General features: G+C 45.1%; 1 protein-coding gene and 1 pseudogene across 3 annotated transcripts in view; one reads left to right on the forward strand and one right to left on the reverse strand.

The window, feature by feature from the left end:
* The window catches only part of EBF2 (EBF transcription factor 2), a 202,555-nt gene that overhangs the window by 61,501 nt on the left and 124,869 nt on the right, over positions 1-16,185 (forward strand). The window lies entirely within an intron of this gene.
* LOC126960575 (60S ribosomal protein L21-like) lies at positions 15,125-15,643 on the reverse strand (annotated as a pseudogene).

Genomic DNA, 16,185 nt, shown 5'->3' on the forward strand with positions numbered 1-16,185 from the left:
GAACAGTTATTTTGGGGTATCTTTTAAATAGCACCCCACTGACATGGAAGGATAAAGTTCGCAAAGCAAAGCTTTTGATTTTTAAATCGACATTGATACCAAGCAGGGAAGTCCTTTGTTATGTCTTCAGCACTCGGGTGTCAGCTGATCCATATGCACCGGTGGGCACACCCAGCGAGTTTTCATAATTCATAAGCAGAGAGGCCCCTGATGAGCAGCGGCTATACACAGCTAGAGCCCGGGGTTGTGCGGAGGAAGCTGGGGCCGGCTGGGGTAAATGCTGGGGATTGGAACTAGGGAGTCCTGGCTTTCCCTGTCATTCCATCTTCCCCGGTAGTGTTAGGAACCCACAACCTAGTACCAAATTAGTTCCCGGTAGACGGCTGGGGATGAGGGCAGGAGAGTGAATGACACTTTCTCATTGGAGGCAGTGCTGAGCCTGGAGTCAGAGAACTTGTGTTTAAGGTTTTCTTTTAAATTATAAAATGAAATAACAAAACAAAAAAGTCTGAAGCATAGAAGAAGAAAAAGTCGCTGTAACTTTCAGCCCTTTAGCATCATTATTTTCGCTTTTGTGTGTCCCCTTCTGTCTTTTTCACAGGCGCATTTTAACATGTTTGAGTCCGCACGATTTTGTGGTGTTATTTTAACTTTCACACTGAATGATGCACATTTTCCATGCTCTCATAGACTCTTCATCTTTTTAAAATGGGAAATACTATTCCATTGGGTGGGTAGATATGACATAATGTACATGACCATTTCTACACTGTTTTTGATATATGGGAGTTCCGTCTTTGGCTTGTAAAAATGCTGTGATTTGAATGTGCTCGTGCATGCGGAGAGGATGCGTTTGTGATTCCTGGTTCCACTGGAGGTTGGCTAAGTGATTTGTAGAAAGCCATTGGACCACTTTGAATCTTATTTTTTACCAGATAATTGAGATTATTATACCTATTTTATCAACAAATATAAGCCTTATCCATAGAAATTTATAAATTTAACATAATTTATAAAAATATGTTGATATATAATTATACATTTGTATATACTATGTTTACATATGTTATAAAATAACAGCGCACAGATTTTTGCATAGGCCACTCTTGTATGTTTCTGTTTAATTACATGGTGGGTTCTATAATCTGAAAACCAAAATAATTTAAATCACCCTGAACTTTAAAAAAAGAATATAACACTTTCCCCCACCACCTCCCAGAGGTAGAGCAGAGAGAAGGTGCTGGGAAAATCGGGCAGCACTGCTGTGTTACCATTCTTAAAAGCTTAGGGGCCACAGAGTAGCTTCAATGGTCTTGGAAGGTGGTATAAACGCAGATCAATGAAATCGGCATACAGTTCTCCAACCTCCTTTTAGATAGAAATTTCCTTCAGTGTCCTGCCCATGGAGTCTTACATTAAAACTCTTCCCCTGGGAATGATCTGATTTTCACCTTTCACTCCCCATGACCACTTTTTGGTGGAGGTTCAAGGGGCAAGGAGTGAGGAGGAGGGTGAAGGGATGAGGGGGCGGGGCCACAGTTCTCTGGCTGGGGCCTGTGCTGTGGACTCCAGCTGACATAGTGTTCAGGCTCAGTCCCACCCAGCCAGCGTTCTGGGAACTGGGAGAATCAGCAGTTCAGTGTGGGTGTTCTAGGCAGTTTTCTCACCACTTCCCATTTAGCAAATGTCTGAAGGAATAGCTCACAGAATTGGCAGTGGAGTTCAGAACATTGGAGTATGGGAAAGAAGAACTTCAACTGTTTTTGAAGCGTAAATGGGAACTGAAGCCCAGGTGTCTGAGAGCAGAGAACTAAAAATGCCCATCCTAATCCAAACTCTATTTGGGTCAACTTTATATATATTATGAGGGGCTTAAATCACAGGAAACCTCTCTCCGTGACAAATGCAGCGAGGTACCTTTTGTAAAGTTTAGTTCATGAGCTATGTTAGACTCTACCAGACAGCCTTTGGTTCACAGAAAATTTTATCCTATTATCCAGTCATGAAAAACTTAATTTGCATTTAACTGTCAGATTATTTGGAAAATTTACATCTAGATCTTTCCATTTAAGGAAAGGAGAACTGGGCGTCTATTCCATATACTGTTTTGCTGGATGAATAACTGCACAGATTTTTTTTTTTTTTTAAGATGGAGTCTCACTCTGTCACCCAGGCTGGAGTGTAGTGGTGCCATCTCAGCTCACTGCAACCTCTGCCTCCCAGGTTCAAGTGATTCTCCTGCCTCAGCCTCCCTAGTAGCTGGGATTACAGGCACCTGCTACCACTTCTGGCCAATTTTTGTATTTTTGGTAGAGACGGGGTTTTGCCACTTTGGACCAGGCTGATCTCAAACTCCTGACCTCAGGTGATCCACCTCGGTTTCCCAAAGTGCTGGGATTATAGGCATGAACCACCACATTGGGCCTTGCACAGGTTTTTACACTGGAAAATGCAGATGCATGTTGTCTGACTGCATTGGTTCACGCATTTCCCTCCCACTTCTATTGCCCTATCCATTTCATTTTGGAACCCAGATGCTCCATTTTGCCTTGCAACAATTGACACGAATCACAGAGCATCAACTTCATACTCTTGATACAGTGCTAGGTGAGGGAAGATGGGATGGGGGCAGGAATCTGGCCAAGGTCTAGGCCACTCCTGCTGGCTAGAAGTTAGAAGCAAGGAGATGAAAAAAATGCACGTGCAAAGAGAGTGATGCAAGACAGCAGAGCATTGAGACCTCACTGCGTGGTTGGCACAAAGTGGTGGCAGCCAAAGCAGGGATCATCAGGGAGGGTGAGAAAGGAGGCTTCTGGGGCACAGCAGGGAGGAGCAAGGCTTAGAGAAGAACAAACAAGAGATGTTCTTCAAGTTTCAGGAGCTGGGAACCAAAACTGTGTGGTAGTTGAAGTTCTCTGCTCATGGACTTTCTACCACTGAGCTGGTTACACCTTCCCCAGGACAGGTCGCAGTTACTCCAGGGGTGAGGGGGCCACCCCCCACCACAGTGCTGGGGTTGCAGTTTTCTCATGGGTTCCCAATGACACCCCTCCCCAACTGCTTTCCTCTAAGGCATTTAGCATCTTTTTTTTTTTTTTTTTTTTTTTGTGGTGGTGGCCTCCCAGTGTCATTAGGCAAGTCAAAGGTCATCGGTCTAGAAATTGACACACTTGACCCATTTCCTTTCTGCGCTGGACCTGGAGTCTGGAGCAGCTCCCCCTGGGACCATGTGAAGGGCTTGAAGCCGAGTCTTCAGTGCTTTCTTCCCATGAGGTGTATAATTCGATATTTATTGCCTCTCTCCCCAACAAGGTCTATGATGCCACTGGGATCCATTCGGTAAAGAATGCTGATCCCCTTTATGAATTTTTGATGGTGGAGGAGGAGCATTGGAGGCCACTGGGGAACCTTGTGAAATGGAAATGTTTTTTCTTTTTGATCTTTCTTTTGTTTCCTTCCTTCTTTCCAGCACGCTTACCGTTGTTGCACTGTCTGGACTTCTCTGAATGTCAGTGTGTACTCTCTTTAAAAGAAGGAAGTATCATAGTTCTTTAAAGCAGCAGCCTCAACACCTCCTTACACATTTAACTGTGTTTACAACAACAGTGGAAACTTTATTCAGGAAGAGAGATGTTCAGGTCAAGAAACAAAAATTCAAAATAAAACAGAGCAACAAATAAGGTCCACTCTGGAATGGGAGAGGATAGAGGATGCCCCTCCCACCCCCGCTGTTCCGTTTTTTGGTGGTCTGAGGGGGTAGCACTCAAGGGACTGAGAGAGTCAGGATCTGTATTTCATTGCTGAGAATTTGACAGCTACAGTGCAAAGCAATACAGTCCTGCTTTTTATTAGCCTGTGTGAGTCCAGCACAGAATGAAGCTTTTTTTTTTTTTTTTCATTTTTCAGAGGTAGAAGTTTTTGCCAAACTATGAGATGATTTAACCACAATTTCCTTCCTGAATTTTTTTTCTAAAAGGGGGGAGGGGATAGTTGGGTGGGTGTTATTGTTTAATACGATTTAAACAGGGTCTCTATTTTGTGGCCGGAACAGCCTTTCATGCCCTTTTTCTGTACCGGGATTTCAGCTGGGTTTTTATTTTGGTGACATATGGCCCATCGTATAATAAAAAGAGACGAACCATTCAGATTTAATTTGAGCGGCTAAGGACGTCAGAAGGGCTGCAAGGGGAGGCTGTACCTGAGCTTTCATTTGTTTAAAAAAAAAATGTGCACAGAAGTTGAGAAGGTGACTTTTGGAATTAGTTTGGTTTGGAGGCATTAAGTCCCAGATCAAGGGAGAAGGTCAATTTGTAAGTTTGGGAGATATGCCAGCCCTGCTCGCTCTTTTATTGGAGAATTGCCTGTGGGGCCTTTCAGAGTATCTGCCCTTCAGGGGTCCTGTGTTCCACCTGCTTCCCCCTTAAACAGGGAAATGGGCTTTTAAAAATATTACGCAGCACGCCACAGCCATCTCCTGATCCAAATGCCGTGTGGCATGACACAATGTGACTCGAGGGCCGGGGGCAGGGCGAGGGTTTGCAGCTGCCACGCGGAGCCCGTCCGGTGCAGGGACCATTTCTTAGCCCAGCGTGCAGTTCCCTCGGAGGCCACGGCCCACCTGGCCTCCACATACCCTGGCAGCCTGCCCAAATCACTTTCTCTCCTTTCAAACCCAAACACTGTCGTGGAGGAAATGCTTTTTGCATCTGCGGGACACACAGCAACTTGTGATGGTCTTGTGCGCTTTGGGTGTGACAGTGACAGAGTCAGCAAAAAGATTCGTGCAGTCACACGGGAATCTCACCATCGTTTTCTATGTGGATCCTTCACACGGGTGTGTTTTCAGATGAGCTACGGTATTCGGCGAACCCTCCGTGTCACAATATAAGGAAGGGTGCTGCGTGGTTTGAGCAGCCCGTTTTCCAGCCTGAAGCCACTGCAAGCTTCAGAATGAACCCTACCCCTCCTCCCCGGCTCGCCAATGTCAGACCCGTTATTTACCTTCCACGTCTTAATGCGCATCTTTGGCATCGTCTTTTACAACCTTTCATTACTGCATGGATTGTGTCCACTGTGCACTGAAGCGCCCCTTTGTGTTGCTTCCGATTAACTGCAACGACAGCATTTGATACCACTGCATTTGATACGGCACACGGAGGAAGGCGCCTTGGTTATGTTTCCTTGGGCAAAGCACATGCCATGGCGGGGTTGAGTGTGGGGGTCCCATTTCCTGGGTGCGCTCAGACTCTGAACCTGCAGCCACAGGGCTAAGCGCACCTTTCCTCTTTCATTCATGTGGGGCTCAGGAGGGCTGCACCTTGTTTTCTTTAGTTCCCAGAGACAGCTTGGTTTCGACCATTGCTGCGATGCCCCTCATCGCCATCATGGGATAACCAGGATGACCATCTCGGCCGCTCTTCTAGCCAGCTGCCAATAGCATTCCTGGTTTATTTGGAGCAACTTGGAGATCCCTGCTAACAGCCATCTTGATGGGAAACAGCACTATAATTGCTTGGGGAGAAAGGCAGGCATTTAGCAGTCGTAAAAGAAAATCTGCCCACCACCAAACCAAATGCCGCTGCTCTCCTTCCATGTGGTGGCCACCTTACTCCCCACCGGAGGCCCCTGGAGGGGGGCCTGGGGCTTCCCTGGCTTTTTAATCCTCTCCATTTTGAATCTGGGGTTTGCCTTGATTCTTTCTTGTTCCTTTGGGGGTAGACCAAGCACATGGGGAGGGGGCTGCAGTATTCAATGCATGCTTTCTGGGGCTTCCAGTGTGACGAGGGTTCGGTGACAGGAGCTTCTGACGGCCTCTGGGGCTGCCCAGCAGCCTGTGACCACAGTTGATCAGCTGGGGGTTTATGGTGCTCTCTCCCTCTTCAAAGTGACAACAGGATAGGGCCAAGAAAAAAAAATTACAGTAAAGCTCAAATCAAACCAAAAGTCAGGCTAGAGGGGAACATAATGAAATAATAATGATCCCTAACTTTTTCCCCTTCTATGGGCATCACAGAGGTTGCTTTCTTCCCTCAGGTACTCATGTTGTCTTAGTCTCTGTCTACAGTCCCCAACTCACCTTATATTTCTGTAGCTAGGAAAATGTGTCTTTGACACGTGTCACAGAAGAAACTGTCAGCCAATAGTATTTGTACATCTGCACTTCAGGCAAGGAAGTCAAAGCTGACTTGGAATGAACCCTGTTCATGCCAGGGGTCAGATCAGAGAGGACCACCGCTTCCTCGCCCGGGAACAAAGGCATAACTAGCTTGTTTGAAGAAGGTGCTTTCTTCGTGCTCCTGACCTCCTTTCTTTCTCTTCTTCCTCCTCCTCTTGCTCTTCTACTTACCTTCTTCTGTCGTGGTCAGAACACAGCTGGGGGCAAGAGAGAAAATTCAGGGTTTTGTGGCTTGGCAAATCAATGATCACTCCTCATGCATTTATCAAGCACCCCTCTTCATGTGGGGTGCTGTGTAGAAAATGTGCAAAATCACAGGCCTTACCCGCTTTAACTGGGGGAAGGAAGCTTGTGTTTGATAGAGGAATTGGGTTCAGCCGGGCTGAAGTGTCTACTGCTCTGTCCAGGATTAAATGAGATAAACTATGGGGAAGTACCTGATCCACTGGGGGCATGCGATGTGCACGTATTAAGGGGATAGCTCTGAGACCCCGCCCTGCCCTTCGCTGCACCCCCGAGCCACCTCTCCCTTGCACAGAGGTGCCTGATAGTCAGAGATTCATGCCAGGGAATGAGGGCAGGCTCTGGGTTTGGAAATGCCTCTGCTGTATTCCCTAATCAGATCTCAGTCAGATAACAGCTCAGACCTGGGAACATGAGATTTTAATGTGAAATGAATAAGTACCCTGAGACTGAAGCTTGTCACTGCTGCACATCTGGAATCACTTACAGCTGGGTAAATTCACTGGGAGCTGCAACTCAAGAGAACATGGAGTTTAAAAGGAGGTGCACAGCGCGTTCCTTTTAATGTCTAAACAGTCTGATGTTGACAAGCCTTTCACATTAACCCCAAAGTGGCAAAGTTTAAACCCTTTATTATCCGATTCTGTTTGGCAAATCATTTAGAGGCTTAAGAGTCCGTGTTTACCGGGAAAAGGCCAATCTTTATTTTTGTCTTCTTCCAACACAAGCAACCCTAATGTGTACACATTTATGTTTACTTAGAAGGTTTAAAAGACCTTCAGCATTAAGTGAGAATCAGGCTAAAGAAAAAAGTTATTTTTATTTATTTATTTATTTTTAAGAAAGCCCCTCATCTCTTTAGAACACAAAAGGCATGAGCACTGCAAACTCTGGAAACTATATCAGATTAACAAATAAGTAAAGAAGAAATACAGGAAATGGTTTCCAAATATTATTAGTCCTCAGTCGAAATAGATTGTATCTTGGCAGCTCACCGCAACTCTGTGTCATTTTCCTAAGGATTTGCCCAGAATGTTATGAGTGACTCTAAAGATGGTGAATGGTAGTTTGGGTTCTATTGGGGACTACAAAATATTATGGAAGTTAGAAAGCTTAACAGTCGAACAGTGCTTAATAACCATCTCTTGGACCTGTTTCCAAATCGGCAAAATTATATAGATCTGCATTACAGCATGTGGAAGAACATGGAAAAAGACTGCAAGTGGTTTCAAGACCTAGATTCAATAATAATTTCATAATTTTAACCACATCATGAAAAGCAATGAAGACGTTTTAATTTATCTTCATAAAAAGGATGATGCAAGAGAGTTGAATTTTTAATTTTCTTTTCTTTTTTTTTTTTTTTTGAGACGGAGTCTTGCTGTGTCGCCCAGGCTGGAGTGCAGTGGCCGGATCTCAGCTCATTGCAAGCTCCGCCTCCCGGGTTTTTACGCCATTCTCCTGCCTCAGCCTCCCAAGTAGCTGGGACTACAGGCGCCCACCACCTCGCCCGGCTAGTTTTTTGTATTTTTTAGTAGAGACGGGGTTTCACCGTGTTAGCCAGGATGGTCTCGAACTCCTGACGTCGTGATCCGCCCGTCTCGGCCTCCCAAAGTGCTGGGATTACAGGCTTGAGCCACCGTGCCCGGCCGAATTTTTAATTTTCATTGGAGGAGGGTTTTCATAGTAATTGAATTTATTATTATTTCATTTTAAAGAAGACCCCAAACTAAGAACTTGGGTAAATGTGACTCTACAGAAGGGATCTCTGTGGACATTTCTGGCATTGGTTTGAATCCTATCGAAGAAGTTCATGAAGATTAAGATTGCAGCATAGTTTTGACCACAGCTGTTCATCCTTTAGATGTAGTTTTTAACTTTTCTTTGGCAGCTGCTCAAGTTCAAATCTGAAATCACCAGTTATCAACTTTGCTGAAACAGAATTTTCAGATTCTGGGATAATTTTCTGCATATTAACCCTCCTTGGTAATCGTGTGCACTGGGTCAATTTTTACCACTCGGGATACTGTAGAGTTACTGTAGAAATGAAAATAAAACTTTTTAGAATGTTGCTTGGGAACATAAATACTCATTTAACATAATCCTGCAGGTCTGGGTTAGGCAAGCAAAAGATGAAAGACTCTTAGAATCTTGTTTATACAAAAATATTTCCTATAGCACAGTTTTTAAAACTGAAAATGAAATCAGGCTCTGTACATTTCAAATATTTCATTTAATAAAGCCAGTGCATATGATCGCATATTAAGAACCTGCAAAGCATATTATTCAACTTATAAAGGCTTAGATGTGTACTTAACCCTATCGCACTATTTAACCTGGAAAAATGTGCATCTGAATTTTATCCTAGAGAAGTGATAAGAAAGGAATCTGATACTGCTTTCAGTGTCTGTCTACATTACATTATGTGCCTGTGGTGTGTTTTACTGAGCCCGTTGATTCTGTACAAACTAAACTTCATCGAGAATGAAACCTCCAAGGCCTTTCAGCTTTGCATGATGTAAACTGCTGTAAAATTTGAAACATGTATCGTTTCTTTTATTTTCCCCTGTAGTCCCTGCTCCCCGGGCTGAGCAGAGGATGTGATTTTCAGCGCAGTAGTTCCTGTGTTAACAGGAGCTTCTGAGGCCAGGATGTGAAGTTTCATTTTATTTTTTCTGACTTGGGTGTATGGTGTTTTAGGAGTGGGATTTCGAGCCGAGGCTGCAACGGCTTTAACTTTGTGGTCTCTGATTAATCTCTTTGCTTTGTGTTTCTGGTAGAAACACCACCACCACCGAAGGTAACGCTTATTTGAGAAATTGATGTCAGCTTAGTAACAAGAGGGGCGGGGCAGCCGGTAGCTTGATTGTTCTGGATGAGCTATCAGGGATCTGCTGGGAATACTGGTGTTTTGACCCTGATGGCCCTCAAAGTGCTGAGTGTGGAAAATGGGAAGTCTCCTCGGATCTCAAAATGTACAGGATGTCAGAAAAATGCAGTTCTTGGAAAACTGTATTTTTTTGGCTAGAGTAGGATGGGGGGCAGGGGGAGTTTGGCAGGAAGGAAAGCAGGGACTCATAATTATTTTGCTGTCCAAGTTCCAGTGTCTTTATTGTTACTATATTTGTATATCATCAGAAATATTTTTTAAAATACTAACTAAAATATGTTCTAAATCACTTAATTGAAGAGTCAAATTCTAACTCAGTTGTTTGTTTAGTCCACACCACATTAAAAGTTCAAACTAAGATTTTACCAAGTTTTCTGGCTCTAGGCACTAATTGATATCTAAATCAGCTTTTCCCAGTCAGGTAAAAGGATAGAAGTTTTCACTTTGATCACTGGGATACGTCTCCAGCAATTGTTTCAGCTATAGTCAGTGTAAGGAGATACAGTGTACTTGGATGAAATCTTTCATTTACTCTTACTTTCTGGGGATGGTCAGGCCTGCAGGATGAAGCCACTGGTTGCTCACATCAGCAGTGGGATGACCGGAAGTCAGTGGGAGATGCTGGCAAGAGCACTAGGTGAGGAGTCTTGGGTCCTGGAGCCTGGTCTGGTTTTGTCCACTCCATCTGTGACCTGTGCCACTTCCCCTTGGTGCTTAGTGAGCTCATTCGTAAAATCAGAGTCAGACAACATGATCTCACCTGCCTCTTCCTACTCTAAAATTTGTGTGTTTGGTAAGAACTGTAAAATCTTTTGCATTGTTTCCATTTGGAATTCTCATAGACAGAGATGTGGTACTCAGATCTCACATTTTCTGGAAATGAGCAGAGAGCCCTATAAGTTTTCTAATAGAAATGAAAAGCTTAGGCTGGATGTAGTGGCTCACACCTGTAATCCCAGCACTTCGAGAGGCTGAGGTGGGTGAATTGCTTGCTCCCAGGAGCTTGAGACCAGCCTGGGCAACATAGTGAGACCCTGTCTTTATAAAAAGTACAAAAATTAGCCATTTGTGGTGGCGCATACCTGTTGTCCCAGCTACTAGGGAGGCTGAGGTGGGAAGATCGCTTGAGCCCAGGAGGTGGAGGCTGCCGTGGGCCGTGATCACATCACTGCATTCCACCTGGGCTACAGAGCGTGACCGTGTCTCAAAAAAATAAAAAGAAAAACAGACTAGCTTCAAGGGGGAAAAACAGTCTAACAAAGCAGACAGATTTGAGGATGGAAATATGATTTGAGAGTTGTTATTTTCTTTTAAGTTAACTTTTATTAGCATGTAGTTTGCATTTTTAAAAAGTTAAATTTGTTCCTTCGCTGACTTTGCCCACCTTTGGAAATTCCACCTCCTCCTAAATTTTCAAAGGGAAGTCCAAAATATTGCTTAACTGTGCATTGAAGCCAGTCCAGTGTGGTAGGAAACAGAAGATCTGCCCTGTAAATATGATCCGGAGTAGAACAGGATCAAAGGCACTGAAACGGCTTCAGTAATATTCTGTTTAGGGGACGGAGGCCGGGCAGGGGAAAGAAAGGTAATTAGCTAAAAGGATGGAATCAGCATTTAAAAATCCCCAAATACATATCTTAATGTTAACTTTTTATTTTTATTTTTTGAAATCTGCCCAAGTTCATATTTACCTGAGAGACCAGTTGGCACCTAAGGACAGCCTGGTTCTCTCAGGTAAATAACAAACACTTTGCAGGCCGCCTAATTGTGTTCCATACCCTGGAGACTGCAGGCCTCCCGGGTAAATGCTGTGCTTTGGAAACTCAATGAAAAAGGAACACACAAATGTGCATCCAACTAGAGCCCAGGACAGAGCCTGCAGAGGAAACCAAAGCTCCCACTCTTGGAGTGGGACAAGGTTGGGTGGGAGTTGGGGAGAGAGGGACTTACTTTGAAATGTAAGGCAAGCTCAAACATGATTTATGAAAAAGGTTATTTTCAAAAAATAAAAAAAGCCAAACTACATTGTATTGCATATTGTACCTGCTTGTTTTCATATGAAATATCATCTCCCCTAGTCTTTGAAATACAGCTTGTATTGCCTGTGATTTTACACATTGTGGCCCACTCGGCCCCCATCGTCCCCACGTATACTTTGAGCATGAGGCACAGTGCCTGGGAACATTGGGCCTGGGTCCCGGCTTCCTCATCTTCCTGTGTGACCCTCAGCAAACCACGTTTCCTCTCTGGCCTCCTTTTTGTTGGTCTGCAAAATGAGGCAGGGGTTTCCATAGTCTCTTAAATCCTTTTTTTGCTCCAACAGTCTATGAAATAATCCAGGGATTTTGCGTCAGGCTTAAAAGTCGTTATGTGTCCATTAGAGGTAATCTCACGCTGCCCACCCAGATTCTAAACTTTACTTCCACTGATGACAGAGGCGGTTCATTCAATCCTCCCAAACCACACCATCCCCATCCAAAATATACCACCCCAAAGCCACCCCCAGAGGAAAGTGCTGTTTGCTGGCGGAAGTCAGAGGCAGCTCTTCCCATCTCAGACCCAAGGCGAGGGACGGTGCCTCCCTCAATCCCTGGTCATAGGTGAACCAAGTTTGTAATTTTCGGCTCCCTCGGGTTCTGCAAAGGAGGGGACCTTGTGATCCGTGATTGCTGTCATCAGGGAGAGCCTGTCTGACGTGAGGCCTGGAAAGCCTCTCTCCTGGTCAGCATGCTCCTCTCTCTTGATTTCTGCAGCCTAGCTCTCCGCTTTGCATTCCGGGGAACAGCCACGCAGTCCCCACTCTCTGTTCAGGATCCTTGTCTGTCAGCTGGAGCCAGCTCTGCCACCCTCTTGCAGAGCACTAACCTTTTGATTTAACTTATTTGCCACAGCAGGACTATCACCGAAAGGGGAACAATGCACCCTGGCCATCTGGCCTTGGCCGCCCGAGGCACCCAGCCTTGCAGCCCAGGGTTCTTGGAGGGGCCGCTGTGAGCTGTAGAGATTCCCACCAGCCTCCCTAGACGGGTGCCCTATTTTTGTTTTTTTGCAAATCAACCTTTTAAAATCCAGATGCAGGCTATAGCCAGTGACTCAGAAAACCATAAATAATACAGCAGCCTTAGCTCAAGGAAAAAAAAAAAAACCACACACACACACACACACACACACACACACACAAAGGTGTATCTATCATTATACTTAGCCAGTAACAAGCCAAAGGTAAAGTTTTGTGGTTTTTTTTTTTTCTTCCCCATGACCCTTAAGCAAGTGTGACAGGCATTAACCTATCAATATTAGTGAGTGATTTAAAATACCAACCAACATTTGCCTGCAATAATTTCTGTTGTAAACGACTCCTTCTGGGCCCTCCTACCAGTAATTCAGCGCTCATAAATCAGAACCCAGAACGCGGTGCTTGGCTCTTGCCCTGGGCGATTCTCGAGGTCTTTTTTTGGGGGGTGGGGTCTGGAATCCATTCACATTGTAGTGTTTCCCTCTTGTCTCTGCTGCCACCTTCAAACAGGGCATTGAAGAGAACATGGGTCTGCGAAATGAGACTGAACTCTGTTGCCCAGGATGCCTCCGAACTTTATTCTGGTGACAGGAGGTACTGGCTTCTTTTTTCATCACTCTTTCTGGACACACTGCCAAGGAGCTAAGCTGGCTTTTGTTGGAGGGAATTCCATCTAGATTTTTCCACATTAGCCAGGTGTGTTGGAAGGTCCACTCCAAGATGGGAATTTTTGTTGAGGTGAAACTGCTAAGAGTGGAGGTTGCCGGGTGCGGTGGCTCATGCCTGTAATCCCAGCACTTTAGGAGGCTGAGGCAGGAGGATTGCTTGAGCCCAGGAGTTCAAGACCAGCCTGGGCAACATAGTTAGACTCTTTCCTACAGAAAACATAAAAAATATTAGCCAGGCATGGTGGCATGTGCCTGTAGTCTCAGTTACTCAGGAGGCTGAAATGGGAGGGTTGCTTGAGCCCAGGGGTTCAAAGCTGCAGTGAGCTGTGATCATGTCACTGTACTCTGGCCTGGGTGACAGAGCAAGATGCTGTCTCTAAATAAAAAAATAAGTAAATTAAGTGGAGGTTGCAGATACAAGAACAAGAAGAGACGGAGAAGAACAGCAGCAGTGAGTGACCCAGCATGAGGGAAGCAGGCACAGGGAAGTAAGAGGTGATGGAAAGTTCTGGACAAGGCGTAATGCAAGCACCAACCTGGCCAGAACCAGCAGGCCTCATTTCTGCAGGCTGCATCCTTCTGACCCACATTCTGGCTCGCAGAGGCAACTTGGGTACAGTCATGCAACCAAATAACATACCCACTTCAAGGAAGGTAATTTCTTTAGAGTTAAGAGATTTATTAGGGGAGCCTGAAGAGTGGGGAGGGGGTGTCGGGGAGGGACTGAGACCCATCTGGTTTGTTGTGGGTCTTTTTTTATTAGAAGAGAAAAAAAAATCGCTCTGTGGGTTCATATGTCTAAGGAGAGCTCAATTAAAGTTATTTGCTGGAGCTTAAAATATGCCCGCACCTGCTTCAGCGTCAGGCTCTGAGACCGACACATGCTCCCAGAAGGTGGAGCAGATGAAGGCTCCTGTCGAGGCAAATGGAAGAGCAGGGGACAGACTTTCACTCATGCTTTGGTACCAGCCTAGGATGGGGATGCCAGCAAGCAACCGGGAGGCAGCGTCCTGGTTCATCTGGAAACCAGAGCCTGTGGTCAGCCCTGCCTGGCTGCAGTCCTCTGCAACTGCCTCTCTGGGTCAGGAGGATGCTTCTCTTTCTAAGCAGACCGGAAAGAATAGATCCAGCAGAGGGAACGACATAAAGAGACTGTATTACCTTAACCAAGTCACTTGCATCTCTGGGTGGCCCTTTCCTCTTGATACTAGGAAGGTCATAAAATCTGTTCCAGAGCTTCGTGGTGAGGATAAAAACTAATAATGGCTAACATTCACCATGCATCACACACTGTGCTAAGCCTGCCTTACACATCATCCCGTTGACTTTTCACTGCAACCCCAAGAAACAGGTATTGCTGTCAGGCATGGTGGCATGTGCCTGTAGTCTCAGTTACTCAGGAGGCTGAAGTGGGAGGGTCACTTGATCCCAGGAGTTCAAAGCTGCAGTGAGCTGTGATCGTGCCACTGCCCTCCAGCCTGGGTGATAAGGAAACTGGTGCGAGGAGAGATTTTGCCTGGATCCATCTGACCCCAAACCTGACCTTTGAGCCACCCTGCCTCAAAGGAGACTCATGAGTGAGAAAGAAATTCCAAATAATACAACGATAAAGTTACTTGCCCTAAGATGGGCTCTAGTGAAGCAAACATGCTCTCATTGAATATGCTCTTTGCCCTGTTGCCATCTCAGTTTAGAAAGTGTCCTCCCAGGATGGATGCCCAATGGATGTGGGTACTGCACTTTCTGTCTCCCGGAAGGGAGTCCAGACCTGGAAGAATTCGGAAGGGTCAGCGGGCCTTCACCCCTGCTCTCAAAAGCACAGGGGAACTCTGGAGACAAGAGTCTCCATTATCTTCTATTTTCTGAAACAGGTGATTGATCTCAGAGCCTCGCTTTCTAGCTCTCAGGGCTTGATGAATTCTTTTATTCCGGATTCCTAGGCTTTTCACAAGAAATGGAGCCAGTTTTAGACACCAAGGAAGGAATTCACGAATGGGACAGAGAGGAATTTGCTAGCTCTCATTGATGGAGTTTGTCATTACACAGACCTGAACCTAAATCTTTTTAGACAATTCCTCCTTCGGGGTTTCACTTTGAGATGTCTTTTTTTTTTTTTTTTTTTTTCAGCCCAGAGGTCTTTTATTTTATTTTTTTTTAACACTCATTATGCCATGAATTCATAGGGAATAGGTTCCAGCAGCTCAGGCTCCTTCCCATTGGTTCTCACAAAGTGTGCTTCTCTGGGTGGAGCAGGCTGGCGCTTCAGTTGAACCCAGGTACCTTTCTCTTTGGCTTCTTTCTTTTTCTGATCATTTTCCTTCACGCGTTTCAGGAAGCTATCTCAGCTCTTAGAGTGCTTAATGTGCTCAATATGTACATTAATTCTCTTGGCAAGAATCTTGCCCTTCTTTGTTTACAACAATGCCAACAGCATGCTGGGTAACGTTGTAGACTCTCCCAGTTTTGCCATGGTAACACTTGTGGGGCATTCCTTTTTGAACGGTACCCATTCCCTTGATGTCTACGATATCACCTTTCTTATAGATTCGCATATACGTGGCCAAAGGAACAACTCCATGTTTTCTAAAAGGCCTAGAGAACATATATCGGGTGCCTCTCCTCTTTCCCTTTGTGTTCGTCATTTTGGCAAATTACTGGAAGATGGCGGTTCCGGCCGAAAGGAAAAGGTGTCTCCAATCTGGGGGAGAGAATCCAGAGATCAATGACCATTAATCTCCATTTGAAGGGGACTTTTTGGTTGTGTGATTCACTGAGATTCTTTTTTTAAAAAATCAAAACCTTTTGATCATTTTAAGTTTTTTAAAAAATTATTTGTGGTAAAATATACTTACCGCCTTAACCATCTTTAAATGTGCAGTTCAGTAGTGCTAAGTACATTATTGTGCAGCCATCACCATCATCCAGCCTCAGAAATTTCATCTTATAAAACTGACACTCTGCTGGGCGTGGTGGCTTGTGCCTGTCATCCCAGCACTCAGGGAGGCCTATCACTTGAGGTCAGGAGTTCAAGACCAGCCTGGCCAACACAGTGAAACTCCGTCTCTACAAAAAAAATACAAAAATTAGGTGTGGTGGTGCATGCCTGTAATCCCAGCTACTGGGGAGGCTGAGGCAAGAGAATCACTTGAACCCAGAGGGGTGGAGGTTGCGGTGAGCTGAGATCATGCCACAG

The sequence above is a fragment of the Macaca thibetana genome, chromosome 8 (genome assembly GCF_024542745.1).
Source record: "Macaca thibetana thibetana isolate TM-01 chromosome 8, ASM2454274v1, whole genome shotgun sequence".
NCBI lineage: Eukaryota > Metazoa > Chordata > Mammalia > Primates > Cercopithecidae > Macaca > Macaca thibetana.